Genomic DNA, 26,060 nt, shown 5'->3' with positions numbered 1-26,060 from the left:
TGACTGGCCGAGAGGTCCCTCTTAGAGAATAGCACCCCCTTCCCTTATCGGGCTGCCCTCTGTGCCAGGAATGGCATAAGTTATAAATGGGTACTTCTTCTTAAAGGACTTCGGCATTTTTGAGAAAAATCAGTTTACATTGATTGGAAAAAAAAGTGGTGAATGCTAAACCTCTTTTTTTTTTTTAATAAAGGAGCAAGGATACAAGCTATTTAGTAAAACACAATAGAGGTACCTAAATTATTTTGCTTGTTTTTGTAAACTATTCCTATTATATGAAAGTATTTCAACTACATACAGAAAAATAGAAAAGAAAAAAAGACCCACTCATGATCTCATCTCTCTAACACAGCCAATTTAATCATTTTGGAGTCTGAAACACTTATTTAATACAAAGTCAGTTGTGGCACTTGTGTAAGCAATTATTCTATTATTTATTGTTATATGTTGACAGTAAACTTGTATTAAGCCCTGTCTATGCCAACATACTTAACTAATTATTTTCTGCCTGGAATGAGCTTTCCTGCCCTTTTCCAACAGATAACTTCTTTTTATTCTTTGACTTCAGATTAATCTTCATTTCCTGAGGGACAGTTTTTCTCTGACTTCCCAAAGTTGAGTTCTTATTATACCCTTTTATACAGTGGCTTTTCAAAGTCCTTATCATTTATGCGATTATTTGATTAATGCCCAGCTCTTACAGTCAATAGGAATCTTCATGAGGACAAAGTGATTTTTCTTTCACTTAGCATAGTACCTCACACATAGTAAGTGCTCAATAAATAACCACTGAATGAATGACTAATGAATGGATTTAAACATTTTCTACATAGCTCTAGATTGTGAGATCTGCAGAAAGAAGAGAAAAAAATGATTTATGTACTGCTCTATGAATAAGAATATATACAGCTAAGGACAGTATCTGCTCTGATAATTCCACCACATTAGCACTTACTTTATGTCATCAGCCTGCTAGCCCTACCCAAGAAGAAAATAACAGAATAACTCTGGGTGAGTGACTATGTAGAAAGAAAAAAAAAAAACAGAGAAAAAGAAATTGCTTAAAGTTCCCAGTAGAAATTGTCAATAATTGCTTACCTTCTACATTGTTTTCCTTTGAATGAAAGAAACATTTCTTCTATAGCTCTGATTTCTAGCCATCTTCAGTATGGCTCTGGCTTCACACTTAGCTCCTCAGTTCAGAAAGCTTAAAATTTGAAAAATAAATTAAAAGCACCTCATCATATACCACTTGATTTCCCTGAGTTAAAACTACAAAATAAAACATAACCAACTATTTCAATCTGAACCTTAAATCACAAACCTTGCCTCAAATGTCAGTTCAAATGACTTTTAAACTTTGCTCAACTTCCTGGCAACAGTTGCAAGACTTGTCTAGTGTTTCAGCTTTGTCTCAGTTGCTAATACAAGCTGAAGTCCCCCTTTTTTAAAAATAAGGAACTAATAATTTCTTATCTTTCATTATATAATTGTAAAGCCAATTGTAAAGCCATATGAAAATAAATTATGTGCTTCCTTATCTCTATATTTTATATTTTCATGTTAATGGCAATATATGTTTAAAATTCTGAAAAATGAAATAATTTTGTTGGCTTTGTTGACTTCCTTTTTCTCACCAGAATACTTCCTTAGACAACTCAGCCATGTATTTCAATTTTTTCAATTATAAACTCTATTTTTAGAGTTGTTTAGTTATAGCAAAATTGAGCAAAAGCACAGAGAGGACCCAAATACTCCCTGTCCCCATATGTATTAATCTCCTCCACTATCAACATCCCACATCACAATGGCACATTTATTACAATCAATGAAGCTATGTTGACACATTGCTATTACCCAAAGTGCATGGTTCATTCATGATATTGTACATTCTATGGATTTTAACAAATACACAATGACATGTATAACGACCATTGTAGTATCATATGAAATAGTTCACTGCCTTATAAACCCTCTGTGCTCTGCCTATTCATCTTTTTCCCCTCTCTAATTTCTGGCAGCCCACTAATATTTTATTGTCTCCATAGTTTTGCATTTTCCAGAATGTCATATAGTTTGAATTATACAGGATGTAGCCTTTTCAGCCTGTCTTCTTTTACTTACTAATATGCATTTAGATTTCCTCCTTGTCTTTAAGTGGCTTGACAGTTCATTTATTTTTAGTGCTGAATAATATTCCATTGTCTGGATGTAACACAGTTTAACCCATTCTTCCACTGAAGGACATCTTGGTTGCTACCAAGTTTTGGCAATTGTGAAAAATAGCTGTTTTGAACATTGATGTGCAGGTTTTTATGTGGACATAAGTTTCATTACTATGGGTAAATATCAAATAGTGTGATTGCTAGATGATATATTAAGAGTATGTTTAGGTTAGTGAGAAACTGTCAATCTGTCTAATATTTTGTATTCCCTCAACAATAAATGAGAGTGCCAGTTGTTTCACATACTTGCTAGTCAAGTATTTCCAGTGTTTTGGATTTTAGCTGTTCTAAATGTATAAAGCAGTATCTCGTTTGTTGTTTTGACTTGTATTTCCCTGATGACATATGATGTGGAACAACTTTTCATATGCTTATTTGCATTTTGTATACCTTCTTTAGTCAAAGTTTGTCTAGGTCTTTTGCCCATGTCTTAATCAGACTGTTCATTTTCTTATGACTGAGTTTTTAAGAGTTCTTTGTATTTTATGGATAACAGTCCATTATCAGATGTTTCTCTTGAACACATTTTCTCCCAGTTCTTGGTTTATCTTCTCATTTTCTTGGTATTGTCTTTTACATAGAAGAAGTTTTCAATTTTAATAGAGTCCAGCTAATCAACTGGGTTTTTTTTTTTTCATGGATTGTACCTTTTGTGTTTATCAAAGTCATTGCCATATCCAAGGTTTTCTCCTATATTATACTCTAGGAGATTTATAATCTTCCATTTTACATTTAGGTTTGTGTTCCATTTAGAGTTATTTTTGTGAACAGTGTAAGGTCTGTGTCTAGATTCATCTTTTTGCATGCAGATGTCCCACTGTTCTAGCACAATTTGCTCAAAAGACTTTTCTTTATTATATTAAATGTGTTCCTTTGGTCAAGGATCACTTGACTCATTTACATAGGCTATTTCTGGGTCTCTGCTCTATTTCATTGATCTACTGTCTATTCTTTCACTAATACCAACTGTCTTCATTACTGTCACTTCATAGTAAAATCTTGAGTCAGGTAGTGTCATCCTTTGACTTTGTAATTCTTCAGACCTGAGTTGGTTATTCTGGGTCTACTGATTCTCCACATAAACTTTAGAATCTGTTTACACCAACAAAGTAAATTGGATTTTGAGTGGGACTGCATTGAATCTATAGATCAAGTTGGGAAGAACTGACATTTTGACAATGTATGAGTCTTCTCACATATGAACATTATAATATCTCTTCATTTACTTGTTGGGGGAGGGCAGTGGATGTCCTGTGATCTCGCTTCTATGATGGATCTAAGAAAATTTGTTGGTTTTCCAGTATGTTTGCTTTTTTGCTTGTTGTTAGGACAGGATGTAGACTTTTAAGCTCTTTACATGCTAGAACAGAAACCTCACCACTTCGTTTCTATAGACAATTATATTGAGGTTCAGAAAGATACCTAGTTAAGGCTGCAAAGTATAAAGTTATTTGGAGACACACAGCATAGTTATTTAACCAGGGCATGAAGAATTCTCATAAAAAGAGCTTTCTCATGGACAGACTTGACACCATGGGGCTGAGGCAAAGCAACTTTGCTTTTTTGTTAAATTCATCTATATTATTAGACAGTTGCTTCCTCTAACCTTTGGGCTGCCATTGGCAGTAGTTACAAAGGAACACAGGATCTCCACAGGTAAGACAAGTTTTTCCATGACTTCCATGTCACAAGGACAGTAGTTAAGAAAGGGCCTCTGAATTTAAGGTGGTCATGGAAACACCTCCATTCTACCATCCTGCAAAATTTTCTACCTTATGCACATTGTATAGTTTTTTTGGTGCAGATATCATTTAAACCTTTCCACAGTAATTATAAAAAGTCCAGGACTCCCTCTGACACAGAAAATTCTAAGTACTCCCCACCATCCAGAACCCAATGAGCAAAAGACAACTTTCCTGCACTCACCACACTTACTAGTTTCCTATTGTATCTTCTTTTATATTTTTCTCAATAGCATGTATCACCATATGACATTACATATATATATATATACATACATATATCTTATCTATCTGCTCCCACAACTAGAATATACACTCTATAAACTCAGGAACTATATCAACTCAGAACCCACAACAGTGCCTAGCTTATAGTAGATTTTCATATATTTATTAAATGAGTGATTCTTTCAGAAGTAAAAAGGATTTTCAATCAAACTGACTCTATGTCTAAGATGTCAATCAGTTTGGATAGTTTTAAAACTCAGTTGACTAATGTTATTTTACTAGCAAATGCACTCAGTCAAAATGTCATTATGTAAGCATAATTTATATGATATTTTTTCACTAATATAATTATATGTAAGTTATTTGCCTATGCAAAAACTATTTACTGAATGACACAATATACTCAAACTCCAGAGCACAATGTGGAGCAGAATACTTAAATGAGGTTCAGTGATGTTATAAATATGATATTAATTTAAAAATGCTTTTCTAATAATATTTGAAATATTTTCTAAAATAAAATATAATGGTTTAATGTATAATAGATATACAAAAAAATTAAAAAAAGAAATCCAATCACAACACTAAAGAAAACTATTGAAAAACAAGAGAGGAAGAAAGGATCAGAGTTAAACCACAAAACAACCAGAAAACAATTAATAAAATGGCAATACATACATATCCAGCAATAACTGAGTGGACTGAATGCACCACTCGAAAGACATAGGGTGGCAGAATAGATTAAGAAAGAAGACTCATCTATATGCTGCCTACAATAGACTCATTTTAGACGTAAAGACATACACAGACTGAAAGTGAAGGGATGGTAAATGATCTTTCATGCAAATAATGAGAGAAAAACAGGAGTAGCAGTACTTAGACAAAATAGACTTCAAAACAAAGAACATAACAAGAGGAAAATAAGGACATTACAAAATGATAAAGAGATCAGTCCAACAAGATGATGCAATAATTATATATCTGTGCACCCAACATCATATTAGGGGACTTAAACACACCACTCACATCAATGGACAGGTCAACCAGACAGAAAATAAATAAGGAAACAGAGACACTGAACAACACACTAGGTCAGATGGACATAACAGATAAAAAGAGAACATTCCACCCAAAAGAAGCACAATACAAATTTTTCTCAAGTGCACATGGAACTTTCTCTAGAATACATCACATACTAGGCCATAAAAAGAGTCTCAATAAATTTAAAAAGACTGAAATTGTACCAAGCATCTTTTCAGATCACAATAGTATAAAACTACAAGTAAATTATACAAAGATAACAAAACCCCACAGCATATGGAAGCTAAATAACATGCTTCTAAATAAACAATGAATCAATGAACAATTCAAAACAGAAATCAAGCAATACATGGAGACAAATGAAAAGAAAAATACAACAGTTCAAAATACATGGGGTGTCACAAAAGCAGTTCTGAGAAGGAAGTACATAACAGTACAAGCCTACCTCAAGAAATAAGAACAAAACCAACTAAACAGTCTAAATTCACAACTAAAGAAACTAGGAAAGGAAAAACAAGGAAAGCCAAAGTCAGTAGAAGGAGGGACATAATAAAAATAAGAGCAGAAATAAACAAAACAGAGAAGAATGAAACAATAGAAAAAATCAATGAAAACAAAAGCTGATTCATTGAGAAGATGAACAAAATAGACAAACTCCTAGCCACTTATCAATTAAAAAAAGAGAGTACACAGATAAACAAAATGAGACATGACAAAGGAATAGTCATAATGAATACCACAGAAATACAAAGAAATATTAGAAAGAATTGAAAAATTATATGTCAATAAATTGGGCAACCTAGAACAAATGGACTGACTCCTCAGACAGTACAATCTTCCAAGAGTGACCTCAGAAGAAGGAGAAAATCTGAAAAAAACAATTACCAGTAACAAAATTAAAGTGGTAATAAAAACACTCTCAACAAATTCAAAAACTAGATGGTTTCAAAATTGAATTCTACCAAATATTTAAAGAAGAGTGAATACCCATCCTTCTTAAAGTATTGCAAAAAGTAGAAGAGGAGGAGATAGTTCCAAACTCATTCTATGAGGCTAGCCCTCTAATACCAAAGCTAGACAAACACACTACAAAAAAAAGAAAACTATAAATCAATATCCCTGATGACCACAGAAACAAAAATCCTCAAAAAAATACTAGCAAACCTTGCTAAAAAATACATCAAAAGGATCCATCATGAACAAGTGGGATTTATTTCAGGGATGCAAGGATAGTACAATATTAGTATATCAGTCAATGTGATACACCACATTAACAAAAAGGATAAAAACCATATGATCATCTCAATAGATGCTGAAAAATCATTTAATATAATTCAACATCCATTTATGATAAAAACTCTCAACAAAATGGGTATAAAAGGCAAGTACCTCAACATGATAAAGGCCATATATGCCAAACCCACTGCTAACATAATACTCAATGGTGAAAAGCTGAAAGCTTTTCCTCTAAGATCAGGAACAAGACAAGGATGTCTACTCTCACCACTTTCATTCAACATAGTACTGAAGGTCCTAGCCAAGACAACTGGAAAAGATAAGGAGATAAAAGGCATCCAAATTGGTAAGGAAAAACTAAAACTATCACTATTTTTAGATGACATGATATTATATACAGGAAACCCTAAGGACTCCACTAACAACCTATTAGAACTAATAATTGGATTTAATAAAGTTGCAGGATACAAAATTAATAAACAGAAACCTGTTGCATTCCTATATACTAACAAAGAACTAGCAGAGAAATCAGGAAAACAATTCTATTTACAATAGCATCAAACAGAATAAAATATCTAGGAATAAACCTAACCAAGGAGGTAAAAGACCTGTACTCTGAGAACTATAGTACACAGATAAGAGAAATTAACAAAGACACAAATAAATGGAAATCTATCTCATGCTCATGGACAGGAAGAATAAACATTGCCAAAATGGCCATCCTGCCCAAAGCAGTTTACAGATTCAATGCAATCCCTATCAAAATATCAATAGTATTCTTCAATAAACTAGAGCAAATAATCCTAAAATTCATATGGAAACACAAAAGATGCCAAACAGCCAAAGCAATCCTGACAAACAAGAACGAAGCTGGTGGTATTATGCTCCCTGACTTCAAGTTATACTACAAGGCTATAGTAATCAAAACAATATGGTACTGGCACAAGAACAGACCCATAGATCAATGGAACAGAAGAGAGGGACCATATATAAAACCAAGCATATATGGTCAATTAATATACAATAAAGGAGCCATGAATATACAATGGGGAAGACACTCTCTCCAATAACTGGTTTTGGGAAAACTAGACAGCTACATGCAAGAGAATGAAACTGGATCACTGTCTAACTCCATACACAAAAGTAAACTGGAAATGAATTAAAGACCTAAATGTAAGACATGAAACCATAAAACTCTTAGAAGAAAACATAGGCAAAAATCTCTTGCAAATAAGCATGAGCAATTTTTTCTGGACAAATCTCACTGGGCAAGGGAAATAAAATAAAAAATGAAAAAGTGGAACTACATCAAAATAAAAAGTTTCTGTACAACAAAGGACACCATCAGCAGAAAAAAAAAGCAAGCTACAGTACAGGAGAATATATTTGTAAATGAATTATCTGATAAGGGTTAACATCCAAAATATCTAAATAACTCATATGATTTAGCACCAAATAATGGTAATAACAATAACCCAATTGAAAAATGGACTGAAGACCTGAACAGACATTTCTCCAAGAGGAAATACAGATAGCGAACAGGTACATGAAAAGATACTCCACATCGCTAATCATAAGGGAAATGCAAATCAAAACCACAGAAATATCATCTCACACCAGTTAGAATGGCCACTATCCAAAAGCTAAGAAACAAGTGTTGGCAAGGATTGTGGAGAAGAGGGAAGCCTCCTACACTGTTGTTGGGAATGTAAATTGGTACAGCCACTGTGCAAAGCAGTATAGAGGTTCCTCAAAAAACTAAAAATAGAAATACCATATGACCCAAAAACTGCATTTCTACGAGTTTACATGAAGACAACCCAAATCCCTGATTCAAGAAGATATCACCCCTATGTTTATCACAGTACTTTTTACAATAGCCAAGATATGGAAGCAACCAAAGTGTCCATCAATAGATGAAGAGGTGTTACATATGCACAATAGAATACTATTCAACCATAAAAAAGAAAGAAATCCTGTCATTTGCAACAACATGGTTGGACCTAGAGAGTATTATGCTGAGTGAAATAAGCCAGGCACAGGAAGACAAATACCATTGATGTCACTTATTTGTGGAAATTAAAAACAAGACAGAACAAAATGAAAAAAAAAAACAGCGGTAGACTCATAGACACTAAGCAGTGACTGGTGGTTACTATGTGTGAGAAGCTGACGTGGCTGGGTGGGAGGGTGAGTTGGACCAAAGGGCACAAAAATTCTTAATCATAATATTAGTTGGTCATTAGGATGGTAGTACAGCATGGAGAATACAACCAATGATTCTGTAACATCCTCCTATGTTGACAGATTGTGACTGCATGAGATGGGGTAAGAATTTAATAATGTAGGTAACTTTTGAACCACTGTGTTTTATACTTGAAACTATTATAAGATTGGGTATCAACTATACTTCAATAAAAAAATTTATGGCTTGAAAATAAAATACTAAAGTCTTAAAAACCTGTTCTTTAACTGGTGGTACATGTGTAGGTATTATTTTCTTCTTTTTATTTTTGATACTTTCCAAGTTTTCTACCATAAATATATATTCATTTTAATAATAAGGGGAAGTAATACTTAAAATGAAGAATATTTTAAGATTCTGAAGGTAAAAATAAAAATATAAATTGCTCAGTAAAATTAGATAGGAAGGTAAAATAGAATGGTCTCTTCTCTCATTTATCTTAATACAAAATGTATAATGCAGAGACTTTTTGTCACTTCTATGCTGACTACTAGTTCTAAAATAATTACTCATCAGGGCAAATGATTTAATTGTCATAACCTTTGTTTCATGATATAATATTTTTTATTAGCACTAATTATTTGATGTCTCTTTTCTATTTCACATTTTGTTAATAAACTTTATTTTCAATTTTTAGATTTACAGAAAAATCATAAAGATAGTAGTGACATCCCACAAACTTTGTATCCAGTTGCCCTGATTATTAACATCTTACATTAGTATAATACATTTATTACAATAATGAACCAATATTGGTCCATGAATTTTATCATATGTTATTCATTTTTCCTTAATTTTTCCCAATTTTTTCTTGCTCCAGAATCCCATCCAAGATACCATATTACATTTAATTCTCAGGCCCTTTTAGGCTGCTCTTCATTTTGACAGTTATCAGAGTTTCCTTGCTTTTAATGACCTTGACAGTTTTGAGTAGTGATAATTATTTTGCAAAATCTTTACTGGGATTTTTCTGATGTACTTCTCATTATAAACTGGGGTTATGAGTTTGGGGGAGGAAGAACATAGAATTGAAGGGTCATTATCCTCACATTGTATCAATGGTACATATTATTGACAAGACTTATCACTGTTGATGCTGACCTTGATCATCTGGCTGAGGTAGTGTTTCTCAGGTTTCTCCACTGTAAAGTAATCGTCTTTACTCCTTTCCATTTTATACTTTTTGGAAGGGAGTCACTATCCACAGTACTTACTTAAAGACTTGAAAATAATGTTCCATTTCTTTGAGGGCAAAGTGTCAACACAAATTTTCTGGAATTCTTTTACAAGGGATCTTTGTCTCTTCTCCCTTGTTTATTTATTCAATCATTTATTAATAATGTCTGGACTTATGGATATTTATTTTATACCTTCATTAAAGTCCAATACTACTTCATTTATTTCTCTACTCATGGTCTTACCCTCAGCTATTGAGAACTCTTTCAGTAGGAATTTGTGTCCCTTTTAACATAATCCCACCAGTGTGTGTCTGTGTGCTTGTGCGTGTTTAGCACTTCTCAACTTTCTGGTGCTAGAAGATGTTTCAAAGCGCACTTTGTATATTTCCTGTCCCAAGCCTAGTATCAGTCATTTCTCTATGGATCTCTGATCCTTCTTATTGGAGAGTGGTATTAGAAACCAAGATCTGGGCAGTAAATGTACTCTTTTCCTCTTTGTTATTGGAATGTCACTTCTTTTAGGCCTGCTCAGCTGACAAAGCAAAACAATATTTGTGTGTGTTTAACCTGTGTACATACAGATATCTATAAATATTACTATATAACCATCTGTATCTACACTAAGCTCCACACAAATTTATACTGATCTGTTCAACTCTAATCCATTACCACACTGATCATCTTATTTTCCTCCATTTGCTTATTTGTAAATCTTACTCCAACAGTAAGAAAGCTGGTTTCCACAACTCACTAATTACTTAATTATTCCATCTTAGTATAGCAGTATCCGAACTGTTAACCCATACTCCAATGGGGGGACGAATTTTATTAAGTATAGTACTTATGCACAGTCCTTTTGCTTTTAGTCTTATTTCTCTATTCTTATTTACTCTATTCATTTCTAAAGTTTCTTAAGTCAGCACCTTTTATCCCCACCATCTACAGTGAGATTGTTTCATATACTTGCAACAAGGCTACATTTTTATAACTGCATTCCATCCTCCTAAATAATTTTTTAAAAATTTGTGTACATTATTTCACTCTTTGTACCACACTCTGTTATGGGTTTTGATAAATGTGTAATGTTACATATACACCATTGCAGTGTTATATGGAATAGTTTCACTTTCCTGTAAATCCTCCTGCTTCACTTACTCAATTCTTTCCCCTCTCCCTGCAACCACTAATCTTTTACTGTCTCTATAGCTTTGCCCTTTTCAGATGACATATAATTGAAATTATATAGCATGTAATCTTTTCAGACTTTTTAAATTTGGTTATGTGTTTTCTTGTGAGTTGAGGTTTAAGAATTACTTGTAGTATTTCAGATACAAGTTCTTTTTAGGTATGTGTTTTGCAAATATTTCTCCTGGTCTCTGACTTCTATTATTATTCTCTTAACAGCACTGAATTCAATTGTCTAATATTTGGTTGAGGAGTTCTGATCTGTGTTCATGAGAAATATTAATCTATAGTTGTCTTTCCTTTCAATGTTCTTGTTTGGCTTTGGTACTAGTGTAATGCTGTTCTAATAGAATGAGTTAGGAAGTGTTCTCTGTCTATATTCTGGAGAAAATTGTGGAAGATTGGTATAATTTCTTCCATAAATATTTGGTAGAATTCACCAATAAAACTATCTGGGACAATGCTTTCTTTTTTGAAAGGTTAGTAATTGTTGATTCAATTTATTTAATAGATGTAGGCTATCAAATTAGATAGTGTCCTTGTGTGAGTTTTCGTAGTTTGTATCTTGCAAGGAATTGGTTCTTTTTTTATAAGGTACCAATTTGGGGGAATGAAGTTGTTAGTAGTATTCTTTCATTATCATGTTAATGTCCTTGGGACCAGTAGTGATGACCCCTATTTCTTTTCTAACATACTGAATTTGTATATTCTCTATTTTTTCTTGGTTAACTTGTTACAGGTTTACTGATTTTATTGATCATTTCAAAGAACCAGCTTTTGGTTTAACTGATTTTCTCTACTGTTTTCCTATTGACAATTTCATTGATTTCTGCTCTATTATTTATTATTTATTTTCTTTAGATTTAGGCATAAATTGGTCTTCCTTCTCTATTTTCCCAAGGTGGAGACTTAGATTATTATTTACAATTTTTTTTTCTAATCGATGCTATAATCTTCTCTCTAAGCACTGGTTTTATAGAATCCCATACATTTTGACAGGTCATACTTTCATCTTGTTCACAATATTTTAAAATTTCTTTTGAGATTCCTTCACACATGTTATTTTAAACCGTGTTGTTTAATATCCAAATATTTGTGAGTTTATCTGGCTATTTATGTGATATTGATTTCTCATTTAATTCTACTGTGGTTTGAGAATGTACTCATTATGATTTATTTTCTTTTAAATTTATTAAGGTGTGCTTTATGACTGAGCATATGGTCTACTATTAAGGATGTTCCAGGCAATCTTGAGAAGAGTGTGTATCCTGCCAGTGTTAATATGGAGTATTTTATAAATGTTAATTAGTACTGGTTGATTCATAATGCTATTTAGAACAACTATATCCTTACTAATTTTCTGCCTTCTTGGTCTATCAGTTATTGTCACAGGTTTTGGAGTCCAGAGTTATAATAAAGCATTTATGTATTTCTCCTTGAAGTTCTATCAGTTTGCGTGCTTTTGCTAAGGTGTATATATATGTGTGTCTTAAGAATTATTATGTCTGCTTGGAGAATTGACTCTTTATCTTTATATAATGCATGTCTTAATCTCTAAATTTTCTTGTTCTGAAGTCAGCTATATCTGAAATTAACATAGCTACTCTTGCTTTCTTTTGATTAGTATTAATATGATATTTCTCACTCCAGTTCTTTACTTAGACTATCTGTGTCTTTATACTTAAAGTGGATTTCTTCTAGAATTTATAAATTCTATATAGAATATCATATACCTCTGTCTTTATTTTTTAATAGACTAATCTCTGTATTTCAATTTAAATATTTAGGCTACTCGAATTTAAAATGTATTTTGAAATAGTTGGTTCAATAACTACCACGTTTCTGTTCATTGTTTGTTTTTTGTTCCTTTTTCTCTATTTTATTGCATTCTCTGTTTTTTATTCAGCATCTTATATGACTCCATTGTCATTACATTTTTAGCTTATCAATTAATTATACATATTAAAAAAATTTTTTAGTAGTTACACTGGAGTTTATATATACACCTTTAAATAATCCATGTCCACCTTCAAATAACATTATACCGCAGCTCATGTAGTGTAGGACCCTTTTAACAGTATTTCTGATTTATCCTTCCTGTCCCTTATGATATTGCTGTCATCCATTCCACTTATCCATTGGCTATAATTACACAATACATTGTTACTATTATGACTTTTAAACAGTAATCTTTTAGATTAACTAAAATAAGAAAAATGTAATATTTTAATTCTAACAAATACCTTATTTATACCTTCTCTGATATAGATCCTTTCTTTATATAGATCTCAGTTTCTGAACTATATCACTTCCTTTTTTCCCTAAAGAATGTTTAAAAAACATTTTTTGAAGGGAAGATCTATTAGTGGTGAATTCTCTCAACTTTTGAGAAAGTCTATATATTTTCCTCATCTTCTGAAGAATAATTTCACTGGATACAGAATTACAGGTTGAGTTTTTTTCCTCTCTAATGTTTTTTCTTCAGTCTTTTCTTGCTAACATAGCTTTAGAAGAGATGTCTCCTGTAATTCTTAACCTTTAACCTCCATAAGTAAGCTGTTTTTAAAATTCTGGCTAATATTAACACTTTCTGCTTGTCTTTGGCTTTCTACAGTTTGAATATGATATGTCTAGAGGTTTTTTTGGGGGAGTGGACACTTTTCCTGCTTCTATTTTCTGAGCATCCTAGATCTGTGGTTTGGTGTCTGTCATTAATATTAGAAAAGCCTTGTCGTTATTACTTCAAATATCTCTTTTCTTTCTCCTCATTCTGATATTTGAATTGCATGCAGGTTATACTTTTTGTAATTGTACCACACTTACTGGATGTTCTGTTCATTTTTCATTCTTTTTTTCTCTTTGCATTTCTCTTTGGAAAGTTTATAGTGACCTATCTTCAAGTTCACTTACTGTTTTCTCGCTTTGCCAAGTTTATTGAAGAGTCCTTCTAAGGCATCCTTCATTTTTGTTACAGAGGTTTTGATATCTAGAATTTTCTTTGATATTTTTCCTACAGTTTCCATCCCTTTGCTTACTTTTAGTCATCTCCTCTTGCATGATGTCCACTTTTTCCATTGGCACCAAAAAAAATAATTATAGTTATTTTAAATTCCCTGTATCATAATTATAACACCTTTATCATATGAGTCTGGTCTGATGCTTGTTTTATCTTTAGATTTTTTTCTCTTTTAGCATCCTTGTAACTTTTTTGTTGAAAGCAAGGGGTGATGTATCAGGTAATAGAAACTGAGGTAAATGGGCCTTTAGTGTAAGGTTTCATGTTAATGTGGCCAGGAGTAGGGCTGTGTTTAAAGTCTGCTGCAGCTGTAAGTGCCAGAGGCTTCAAATTTCTTTAGTGTCTTTTTTTTGTCTTACTTGTCTGACTTTCCTAAGAATTCTTTAAATAAAAGCTGTCTTTCAGCTCCTTGAGGACAATGCACTGTTTTTATACTGCATACCTGTTGATGTAATGGGAGGGAATGAGGAAAAGGAAGTACTTTATAGTATTATGATGGATCTCTGTCTTAGTGGCCTGTGCACCTGGGCTGTAAACTTCATAAGTTATAGCTCTTAGTTTTTTTTCCCCATAGGTGTTACAGGAAAGCTGCACAAAGCTGGAGTGGAGAGAATGACATTCCCTTAGGTAGACAGGGCTCTGGAAAAGTCTTTCTGCTGAAGAGTAGTCCTTCATTATGAGAACACTCCTGCAGTATTTCACAATGGCTATTCTTCCCCTCTTCTGTAAGAGGCCGGAGGGGATCTTTCTTGGCACAAGATGAGAATCTGATATGTTTCCTAGAGGCAAAATCCAATAAAGTATGGTGGCTTCCTTAAGATCGCAGTCCCCAGAAATCTCTTACTCTCATGCTAGTCCACACTCAGCCTTTAACAATTCACCAAAATCATCTAAGTGTTTCCAATAGTTTAAGGGCCCAGTGACTTCTTAAGGAAAGGAGATAGAGACTGACTTCTCAGTCTCTCCAGATTTCAGGGTGCCAGTTTGCTCTGCTACCTCAGTTCTGTGATAGGTCCAAGAAAAGTCACGGATTTTCAGTTCGTTCAGCATTTTTCTGGTTGTAAAAAATTGCAGTGACAGCTTCCAAGCTCTTACATGTCAAAGCTAAAAGTAGAAGTTTGATTTATTTTTATTTTTAAGTCACCAGTGCTAGACTATTTTGCCTGCACAAATATCAGATACCTCTGAAATTAAATAGCCAAGTCCCCGTTGGTCTCCTAAACACAAATATCCATGGATAGGCTTGCCTCTCCTGAGGCGACAGTGAAAACCCATGTGCCAGAGGAAATTTTAGCTCTGGAGTTGTTCTCAAGGTTCTGGAAACCCCCACACTTGAAAATATAAAATTGATATCATCATCCTCCAAGTTTTTATCTCACTGCTTTTAAAAGTAGTGAAATATATGCCACAATATGTCTCATTCTAAAGGTTGAAAAATCTATGCTATGACTATAATGACATCATTCTGCCTCCCACAGAAAGCTTTTGCTTGGAGAGCTCAGCAAGAGAACAAAATTAACAGGAAACGTCACTTTCACACACACAGATGGAAAAATGTTAACATCTCCTGAATTCTATGACAGTCTCCTTGATGGGAACATATATGTCACCAAAACGTACCAACACTGTGCAAACACATCTTATGAACAGGTGCTAAACCGAGGTCACTGCTGTAAGATGGAAGCTTTGGCAGCACTGAGAACAAAAGACTGCTCTTAGGTGTAGTTTGAAGCTAAGAAATAAGGGTCACATGTAAGGAATATTCCAGGCAGGATAAGACCTCTGGATGTCTTTGGTGACAATGTATGGAGGAGGCCTCCTATTACTTCCTATTTCATTTCATAAATCATGAAGAAATATTACAGGTTACTTAATGATTTCGTTAAACAGAGACTTGACTGTGAAACAAATTATTACCCTGATCCAATCCCTCTATCTACCCAGTCCCACAACATACACACAAACCAAAATATAAAAAGATCATCTTGCAGTACTCTATGCCATTAATTCTCTCTTCTCTATTGCCTTTGCAATGTGTTCCTCTTTTCATCAGCCTAGAAAAATCTGTTCCTCAATTTCATTTTATTTTCAAATTATAGTGCTGTCTTCTTCCTTTTGTAACTCTTGTTATACAATTAACATTTGAAATTATGAAAACTTTGTTACTATTAGACAATCAACTACATATCAAAAGTACCTCACTTTTCCCATTTAAAAGGATCTCCATCTTCCTCCAAAGAGAGACCTGAGAAAAGTCCCTTTCCTAACAATTTCCTTCTCATTTGCCTGCTCAATTCCTTCAACCCCAGGATCCTTCATCTTTTCTTAAACTTCATCTCAAGCTGCCAATCTAGTCCATCTGGTCTTCTCTATATGGAAATGTGATATGTGTTTATGTGTGTGCATGCACATGTGTGTGTGTGTGTGCACACGCATGCATGTGTGTTTTGCAATGGTGAATAGAGCTTCAAATCTTCAGAGTATTTTTGGAGTTTGAGGGTGAGGGATAAAGGAGTATTTAGCAGTATTCAATAACTCTCCTGAAATTGCTTCATTAAGATCACAGGTAAGACTCAAGTGTGTCTCCTTGGTTGTCCTTTCCATGGACACTTTTTCACTTGACTTGGCCTCTAGGATAAAATTTCCATTGGTTTTCATCCCATAGCTATAAAATTCCTTCTCAATCTCCTTCATGGGGCTTCTTCCTAATGAAGGGGACTTATTCCTAAATATAGGCATTAACAAAGATACGTTTTGGATTTCATTTCACCTTGCATATATCCTTTGGGTCATTACATCTCTTCTGATTTGACTCTGTGTTGATGATGTTCAAACTGGTACTGATAAGGTGATATCTAAACTAGATCTTAAAGGATGAGTGGGAATTTATTAAGTGGATGGTGGAAGCAAAATCAGTTAGGAATAACAGTATTGCTTACTCAAAAGTACAGAGATAAATCAGAATGGCAAATTTGAGAGAACTGTCCACGAAGTTAACAACAGTGTGAACTGTGCCCCCTGGTGTTGTGCAATGCTATAGTCCATGATGGAATATCAGGAAAAAGAGGGAGTTGTAGAAGATGAAGCCACAGTAATAGTAAGGCCATTCATGATAAGGTGTTTGAACTTTTATTCTTTTTGTCAATATATTCTAAAATAGGTTTCAGAACAATTGATGACAAAAAATTGATAGCTGTATTTAAAATAGTCCATAATCACATAAATCTAGGCCCATAAGGTTGAACACATTTAAACAGGTTTCTCTACCAGAGGGAGCTTCTTATAGCCAGTTTACCCTGTTACTCTCTTAAGAACATAATATGTAGCATTTGCCCTGAGACACATTGACATTTTTTAGAACATACATTGGGAATTTGCTTTAAATAATGGGAGTCACAGAAGTATTTAACTTGTATCTTTAAAGATGACTCAGGTAGCAGTGCAGAAGATGGCTTGAAGATATTACAAATAGGATACATACTACCATATACTGTCCTATAGGAAAGGAAACAAGAATATAAAGAAGCAAGATGGGTATTGAAGAGTTGATGTCAATATAGTTAGTAAGAAAATGATGTTTTGAATAAGGCAATTATAATGGAGAAGAGGAAGAAATTTTTTCAAGGGCTTTTTAGGCAGTAGACTCAAGAGGACTTGTTAGATGGTAGATACAGGGAGGTGGGAGAGAGAAGGAAGAGCCCAGGACAAGACTTTGAATTTTGACATGGGAACTGTTTGAAGGATTATGGCATGATATGGATATTCAAATCCACATTGGGGAGATGGCAGCAGGGGTGGTGCAGCTGTAAAGAGGGCGCTGTGATGTGAGAAGCTGGGCACAAGGTGGGGGAGGGAGACTTTCTCTCCAACTTTGCATGAAACTGCTCAGCCTCTAGAAGGAAGATTTTTGTTATGTCACGTGACTGAATTGAGTGAAAAATTATCTAATTTGATTTACATTCTCAGGGATTATTTCTAATTCCTTTCAGCTTTCAGCATATTTGTTCCTATGTATATTTGATTTGATATATTTAGTTGACACTAAAGCTTGGACAGAACTCAGGTCTGGTACTAAAATGAAAACTCACCATTATTCCCTATGTCAGTCTCTTCAGATAATCCCATTTCTGTCAAACAAACAAATTGTTTTTCCATAAAAGAGGCTGGAAACCCTGGTTTTCTCTATTTCTCCCCTTGTATTCCAGTCCTGCCATTTCACCTTTTTAATAGCTCTCATATCCAGGAGACTCCAAAACAATCCTGAAAGACACAAAAGTAGAAGTGAACAAATGAAAAGACATACCATATTCTTGGGTGGGAAGAATTAACATTGTAAATGTGTCAACACAATAAAAATACTACTAGTTTTTTTTCCCCCTAAGGCTAAACAGAATTCAGTCAGAAAACAAAATTAGTAAAACCCGGAAATAAAGATAACTCTGAAAAAGAAAAGAATGAGACTAAGCTATCCCTAGAAGTTATCAGCACATAATGTAAACTTCGGTAATTAAAACAGTATGGAATCCATGCATGGGTGATGTAACACAGAAGTGATGTAACACAAAAGAGGAACTATTTACAGTGATTTTAAAACACAAGAATAAGACTGTATATCCTTTGTTGGATGTATTCTGAGGTCTAAGAAAACAAAACATGAAAAAGTATCTAACTACACAGTTTGAGAATGTAGACTGTAGGTAGCAGTATTATATTGCTAGCATGAGACTCTTGTCTTTATAGTAAGGGAAAAGGCAAATGACAAATTATATGAAATTATATTACTATAAAAAACAAGGAGTGTTGGCTTGGGAGAAACAGGAAATACATGTTAGACCAATAAGTTTAGGTAAAAACTATATACTTCTGAATTTGAATTGGAACTCATAATAAATATAAATAATATGAATTCCCAATAAAATTTATCTTTAAAAAAATACACATTTCTTAGCCTTGTCCTTTGAAACTATGCAAAAACAATGACTGACTATAGTAATGAGCACACCTAGCACTCATTTGTGGTTTTAAATATCATTTCATAATATAAGTAATAAAATCTTGGAAAATGGCTGATTCTGAGTGCTGGGTATAAAACTTAGAAGATGATCCTGGGACGACTTATCATATAATAAAGTTAGAAAGTTCTTAAAGACTATTAGAGCTGTATCAAAAAGATGCAGAAGTCAACTTAAAGAGATTTCCTAGTGGGCAAAGAGAATGATTTGAACATCAGTTAAGTATAATTGCAATAGATTGAAATACATCAAAGAAAGAAACTCATTGGCAACTTTGGAGAAGGCTAGGGAACCAACACATTATTTTGAGAAGTAATACATAAAAGGCAGTAAACATTTATCTTGCATTTCCTATATGAACTATAAGTCACGGCAATCAAACTATTGATGGGAAGTTTCTATTTATAGTACTATCTCAATTAATAAATGAAAATGAATTATTGAATTAGGATATCATTATTTTGTGGGGGCTGCTATAACACACATGAAAGAGACAAATACTATTTACTCCCTGATAGTGCACAGCAAAACTTATAAACCATTTCTTGACCCCAAAAATAAACCCAAATGTGACTAAACTTTTAAATTTAACCACAATTTTCTGGGAAATACAGGAGACAGAAGAACATTGTGAATATTACCATGATATGCAGTCAGCAAAGATCTCTTGAATAAATAAATTTTCAATTAAAAAAAGGGATGGATGATGAAAGTAAAGATTTTAAATGTTTAAGAAATATAATCAACCAATTATAATGAATGGGCCTTATTTGGATACCAATTTAAAGAAATGAATTACAAAACAGTTTAACATAAAATTAGAGAAACTGAACCACTGACAGTGTATTTTGGGTTAAGAAATTGTTCATTTTTTTATGTGTGGTAATGGTTGTGGTTATAATTTTTAATGAGTCCTTACATTTTACAAATTCATTCTCAAGTATATATAAGTTAAATGTATAAGCTTCAAAAAGCCAGAAGGTGAAGGAGGTAGGTAGAAATAGACATAAATTGGCTATGAATTGATAATTTTTGAAGCTGGGTGGTAAATATCTGGGGGCTCATTCTATCATTCTCTCTACTTTTTTTATTTTGAAATTTTTCATAACAAAAAGTAAGGAAGAAACTCCCTCCTTCTCCTTTTTCACATCAGGTTCTCACATTCCTTCCAAAAAAATATTGCCATAGTAACCAGTCTCATCAATTTGAATTTTCACCTCTAAAATTCACCCAGAAAGTGCTCATTAGATTTGTCCTTTTAAAACCTTAAAACAAAAGTTTCCACAAGTAGCTACTTTACTCAAAATTTGTAAGTCATTCTCCACTCTCTTCAAAATAAGTGACCATTACTGGCACAAGAACAGAAACACAGACCAGTGGAACAGAACAGAGTCTCCAGACATTAACCCAAACATATATGGTCAATTAATATATGGTAAAGGAGCCATGGATATACAATAGGGAAATGATAGCCTCTTCAACAGCTGGTATTGGCAAAATTGGACAGCTACATGTAAGAGAATGAAGCTGGATCATTGTCTAATCCCATACAGAGAAGTAAATTCGAAATGGATCAAAGACCTAAATGTAAGTCATGAAACCATAAAACTCTTAGAAAAAAACATAGGCAAAAATCTCTTGGACATAAACATGAGTGACTTCTTCATGAACATATCTCCCTGGGCAAAGGAAACAAAGGCAAAAGTGAACAAGTGGGACTATATCAAGCTGAAAAACTTCTGTACAGCAAAGGACACCACCAATAGAACAAAAAGGCAGCCTACAGTATGGGAGAATATATTCATAAATGACAGATCCGAAAAAGGGTTGACATACAAAATATATAAAGAGCTCACATACCTCAACAAACAAAATGCAAATAATCCAATTAAAAAATGGGCAGAGGATCTGAACAGACACTTCTCCAAAGAAGAAATTCAGATGGCCAACAGGCACATGAAAAGATGTTCCACATTGCTAATCATCAGAGAAATGCAAATTAAAACCACAATGAGATATCACCTCACACCAGTAAGGATTGCCACCATCCAAAAGACAAACAACAACAAATGTTGGGGAGGTTGTGGAGAAAGGGGAACCCTCCTACACTGCTGGTGGGGATGTAAATTAGTTCAACCATTGTGGAAAGCAGTACGGAGGTTCCTCAAAAAGCTCAAAATAGAAATACCATTTGACCCAGGAATTCCACTTCTAGAATTTACCCTAAGAATGCAGCAGCCCAGTTTGAAAAAGACAGATGCACACCTATGTTTATTGCTGCACTATTTACAGTAGCCAAGAAATGGAAGCAACCTAAGTGTCCATCAGTAGATGAATGGATAAAGAAGATGTGGTACATATACACAATGGAATATTATTCAACCATAAGAAGAAAACAAATCCTACCATTTGCAACGACATGGATGGAGCTAGAGGATATTATGCTCAGTGAAATAAGCCAGGTGGAGAAAGACAAGTACCAAACGATTTCACTCATATGTGGAGTATAAGAGCAAAGAAAAAAACTGAAGGAACAAAACAGCAGCAGAATCACAGAACCCAAGAATGGACAGTTACCAAAGGGAAAGGGACTGGGGAGGATGGGTGGGAAGGGAGGGATAAGGGGGAGAGGGGAAAGAAAGGGGGCATTATGATTAGCATGTATAATGTTGGGGGGGTCACATAGACTGCTTTGACTAAAACATCTAGTACATAAAGTGAAGTAAAGGAAGTATGCAGAGAGTTGCATGGAAACAGTTTGTAAGATAACTTTGATGTCGCACTAATGATGCCTTATTTTGAATAAACTTAATGGTCACTTATTTATTTATTTATTGTGGTTCTTTTTTTTATTTTAGTATCATTAATCTACAATTACATGAGGAACATTATGTTTACTAGACTCCCCCCATCACCAAGTCCCCCCTATAAACCCCATTACAGTCACTGTCCATCAGTGCAGTAAGATGCTGTAGAATCACTATTTGTTTTCTCTGTGCTGCACAGCCCTCCCCATGCCTTATACAGAGTAACTTTTCAATAAATATTTGTTGCTATCATTGCTGTCATTATTACTGGTTGTGGTGGTGGAAGTGATGATGGTGGTGGTGGTTGTGATAATTGATAAAGGAAGTTTGTTTGACAGCTATTGTCACAATCCCAAAATTACTTCATTGAAATGACTTTAGACCTAAAGACTTTTAATTCTTAGTACTAAAAATGTAACTTCTTTATGGTTCTAGAAGTCTACTCTGTATGTCCAAATCACTTAGCCCTGCTAATCAAGGTGGTTTGAAACATACAAGCAAAATATACAAAAAGGAAATCAAAATCCTCTTTCAAAATTCTTCATTGGCTTTATAATCCTTAAAGAATTACAAATGTCTTGATATAGTATTAGAGGATTACAATGTGCCCTAAAATCCAGAATCAAATTTTATTCTTATTTATTTCCCTAAATATACATTTTGCTTCATTTAAAATAACCTAATTTTAAATATCTTAAGAACCATTCCTCTTCTATTTCCATTAACCTTCCTTAGTTTGGAGCATCATAATTTCTTGGATTGTTTCAATTCCTTTTCTAATAAACCACTGGCTTCTAGGCATGCTCCTTCTAGTTCATTCTCCACTGACCCTCTACTGAAGTCCAGGAAGGATTTATCCTACTTAAGGTTCTTCTGTGACTATCTTAGCTGTAAAGGCTAAATGACTTAACATGGTGTGAAAGGCTCTTTATGATACTCACTTTCATTACTTAAAATGTTGCTCCATGCTAGGGCCTTACCATAGAGTGGCAAATGGTCTATGCCTGTCTCTGTGAAGTTATTGCCTAATGAGGGAAGAGAGGAAGAATCAACACACAATATACATGATAAAGAACAAGAGCTATGACAGAAAGAAAAAAAGTGGCATGAGAAAGAATTTAGGAAGACATAATTTAGATTGATCAGGAAAGGCCTTTCTGCTAACCTAATGTTCAAGCTGCTTCCTTCATGTGGAGAAAAAGTTACCTAAGATAAAGTTTGAGGAGGCTCTGAGACTAGAAAGAGCAGTGAAGTTACAATAAATACTATCTGTTTGTATTCATTACCTTCTCAGTATAATATTACTTTTTAGAAAAATTAATAGTGGGCTCTATATAAATTATGACAACCTTTTACATTATTATACACTGTAAATATTTTTCAATTCTGCCATGTGTCTCTTACTTTTGTAAGTATTTTCTTCCATCAAAAGTTTAAAATTTCAGCAGTCTTCCTTCCATAGGTCTGGTTTTGTGTGTCCTGCTTCCCCCACCACAAGATTGTTATAAATATTCAGATATGTTTTCTTTTCTACTTTTATAGTTATCTTTTTTACATTTAATGCCTTAATCCATCTTATTTTTTTATATAATATATGAAAGGGGAACTAACTGTTGCTTTCTAAGTGGTTAGACATTTATTGAATAATAAGGACTAGCATTTATGAGCCAGACACTCTGTAAATGCCAAATGCTTTACATGTGTTATCTTTGTCACTCTCACAACACAACAAGATAGGTATTATATTCCCCAACTTTCAGATAAGGAAGCTAAAGAACAGTTAACTGGTTTGGTCAAGGTAATACAGCTATTAAAAGTAAGATCTAAAATTAGATCCAAGTTATGCCCCAAGAATCCATCTTTTCACAATTATATTCTATTGACTCTCAAAATCCTTCTCCTGCCCATAGATATGAAAGGTTTCCTTTCTCAAATAATCAATTTGTATTATACAAATTTAAATATGATTCTACTTGGGCTATTTCTAGACTTTACATATATATTTACATATATACATATACATTTACATATATATGCTTTTATGTGTAAGCTTTTAAGGTGAATAAACTTTTGATGTGAATAAAAGACTGGTGATTAGTTCTTTTTGTTTCATGTTTCTGTGCTTCTATTAATTGATTAATTTAACCAAATTATTTTTGCATATCAAAATGTGTTCATGACCTTTCAAAATTCTCTCTTCAGTTTCTCTATTTCTATCATTTTTTCTCACCTTTTTCTATGCCCAGCTTGATCGTAGAATTTGATCTAATAATATTAAACCACATATAAAACAGTTACATGTTTTTTGACTTTTGTAGTAAGAACATTCATATAAATGAAGAGATTAGAAGAGATTAGTTTCTTATTGCTATCTGCCATTCTGATGTATAAAGCTCTATGATACTGATGCATTGAAAAATTAGAAAGACATTCTCCTAGTCTCACGGTCCCTGCTATAAAAGATGTAATCATTTGCTCTCCAAATGTGTTATACATAAAGTGTAGCTGTTCATGTGTCATGATCTCTTGAGATATTCTTTAAAAGGCACATAATTCAGTGTTTCTCCATAGGATTATTGAATTTCCATAGGCTCCATTTTTCCTTCCTTAGCAGAGCTGCTATATTAATCAGAATTGCCACCTGATCTATTATAGACTCCTTCAAATGACTTCTCTCAACTTAATATACTTACATTAGATGAGGCTATCAGTGAGTTATTGGGACACATTCCCTGCTCTGTACATTGCAAACCAAACTGAAGTGGCCACTTAAGGAAACTGCATTAACTCACTCAGGCCACCAGGGTGCCATTTAGGGCCCTCATGTAACATTTTCCTTAAACTAGGTCATCATGATGTCATTTAATCATTTTAGAGCATTGAAATAGATATTTATGAGTTGGCCCCTAGTAGTCTGAAAGAATCACTGTAGGTCTCCAAAGTCCATGACCCACTCCAAAGCCAAATGGGTTGAACTTCTCTTAGTTTGCCAGTGATTTCCCAGTGGAAGCTACAGTTCTCAGGGAGAATATGTAATATTTAACAATGGAAAGAAAATCAGTTGAAATTATACTACTTAGTTCAATTAAAATTATTCATTGAAAAATTATTTTTGGTCTGTCTTCATTCCACTCCTGTTTTCAATGCACAATCCTAGCCTACTTCATGGCCTAGCAGCTGGTTGTATATTCTTACCAGATGATACTTATCTAGGAGAAATTGTCACTACTTGTAGAATCATAGAGCTAGAAGTTACCTTTAGAAACTCTCTGGTAAAAATGTTGTTCTCCAACTAGAGTCCTTATTAAATCACCTTAGATTAATAAGAAATTATCCTGCTTTTAAAGTTCTCCAAATGTTCTTTCATTAATAAGATATTATTCTATAATGGGATAAAACTCCCCTTCTGGTATCTTATTAAACATGTTAGGATGTGGGAAAAATATCATCTAGCTGCTCTCTGAAAAAATTTCTCCACTAAGTAAAAAATCTTTTGACCTAATCTGGCAAGATCTATGAAATTGTCAGAATGTAACATTTTTATAGCCCTTAGCACAACCTACAGAAGATGTGTGGGAAACTGTTTATATTGTCACTTTTTGTGACACCCTAATGAGGTGAATGTTCTAGAAATTGGGAAAAAATACATGAAAGAAAATGTTTCACTGCATCAGAATAAAATTAGCCTTTAAAAAAATTCTCCAAATTTCCATTTCCATATGTATTATCTGCCTATTTTTAACTGATTCAGATTCCCAGATATGCATTTATTTATTAATTCTGTGCAGAACTTTTATATAATGCAAGGAACGAGATTATACCTTCTGATGTAATGTTGCTGTATTTAACAGATACTTCAAATTGTAGTCATTCTCACAGCACTGTTCAGAATTTTCATGAATCCAAAGCAAGATAATGAAACTGGAAGAAAAACAATATTTTAGGTTAGGGGTAGAAAAGTTTTCCAGTTTTTATGGGGAAAGAAGAAGTCAGGCTTAATCTGATTTATGTTCATAATTTTCTAGAACATTTTTCTATTAGATTTCTATATATAAAAACAGTACTTACTGTTACATTCCCCATCTTCATCTGCAAGTAGGAGATTGTCCTTTAGGCTTAAAACTCCATTCAAAATGCCATGCTAACTA

General features: G+C 33.6%; 1 long non-coding RNA gene across 1 annotated transcript; it reads right to left on the bottom strand.

Annotated features, from left to right (window-relative positions):
* Positions 1 to 1,097: 1,097 nt before the first annotated feature.
* On the bottom strand, positions 1,098 to 25,833 carry LOC140843271 (uncharacterized). The gene is made up of 4 exons (XR_012120886.1): positions 25,734 to 25,833; positions 22,854 to 22,937; positions 18,182 to 18,353; positions 1,098 to 1,207 (listed from the first exon to the last, which is right to left on the bottom strand). It is a non-coding gene; the product is annotated as an uncharacterized lncRNA (long non-coding RNA).
* Positions 25,834 to 26,060: the final 227 nt, after the last annotated feature.

Source organism: Manis javanica, chromosome 8, assembly GCF_040802235.1.
Source record: "Manis javanica isolate MJ-LG chromosome 8, MJ_LKY, whole genome shotgun sequence".
Lineage (NCBI taxonomy): Eukaryota > Metazoa > Chordata > Mammalia > Pholidota > Manidae > Manis > Manis javanica.
The sequence above is the reverse complement of the archived record's forward strand: the minus strand, read 5'-3'. Positions and strand labels throughout refer to the sequence as shown.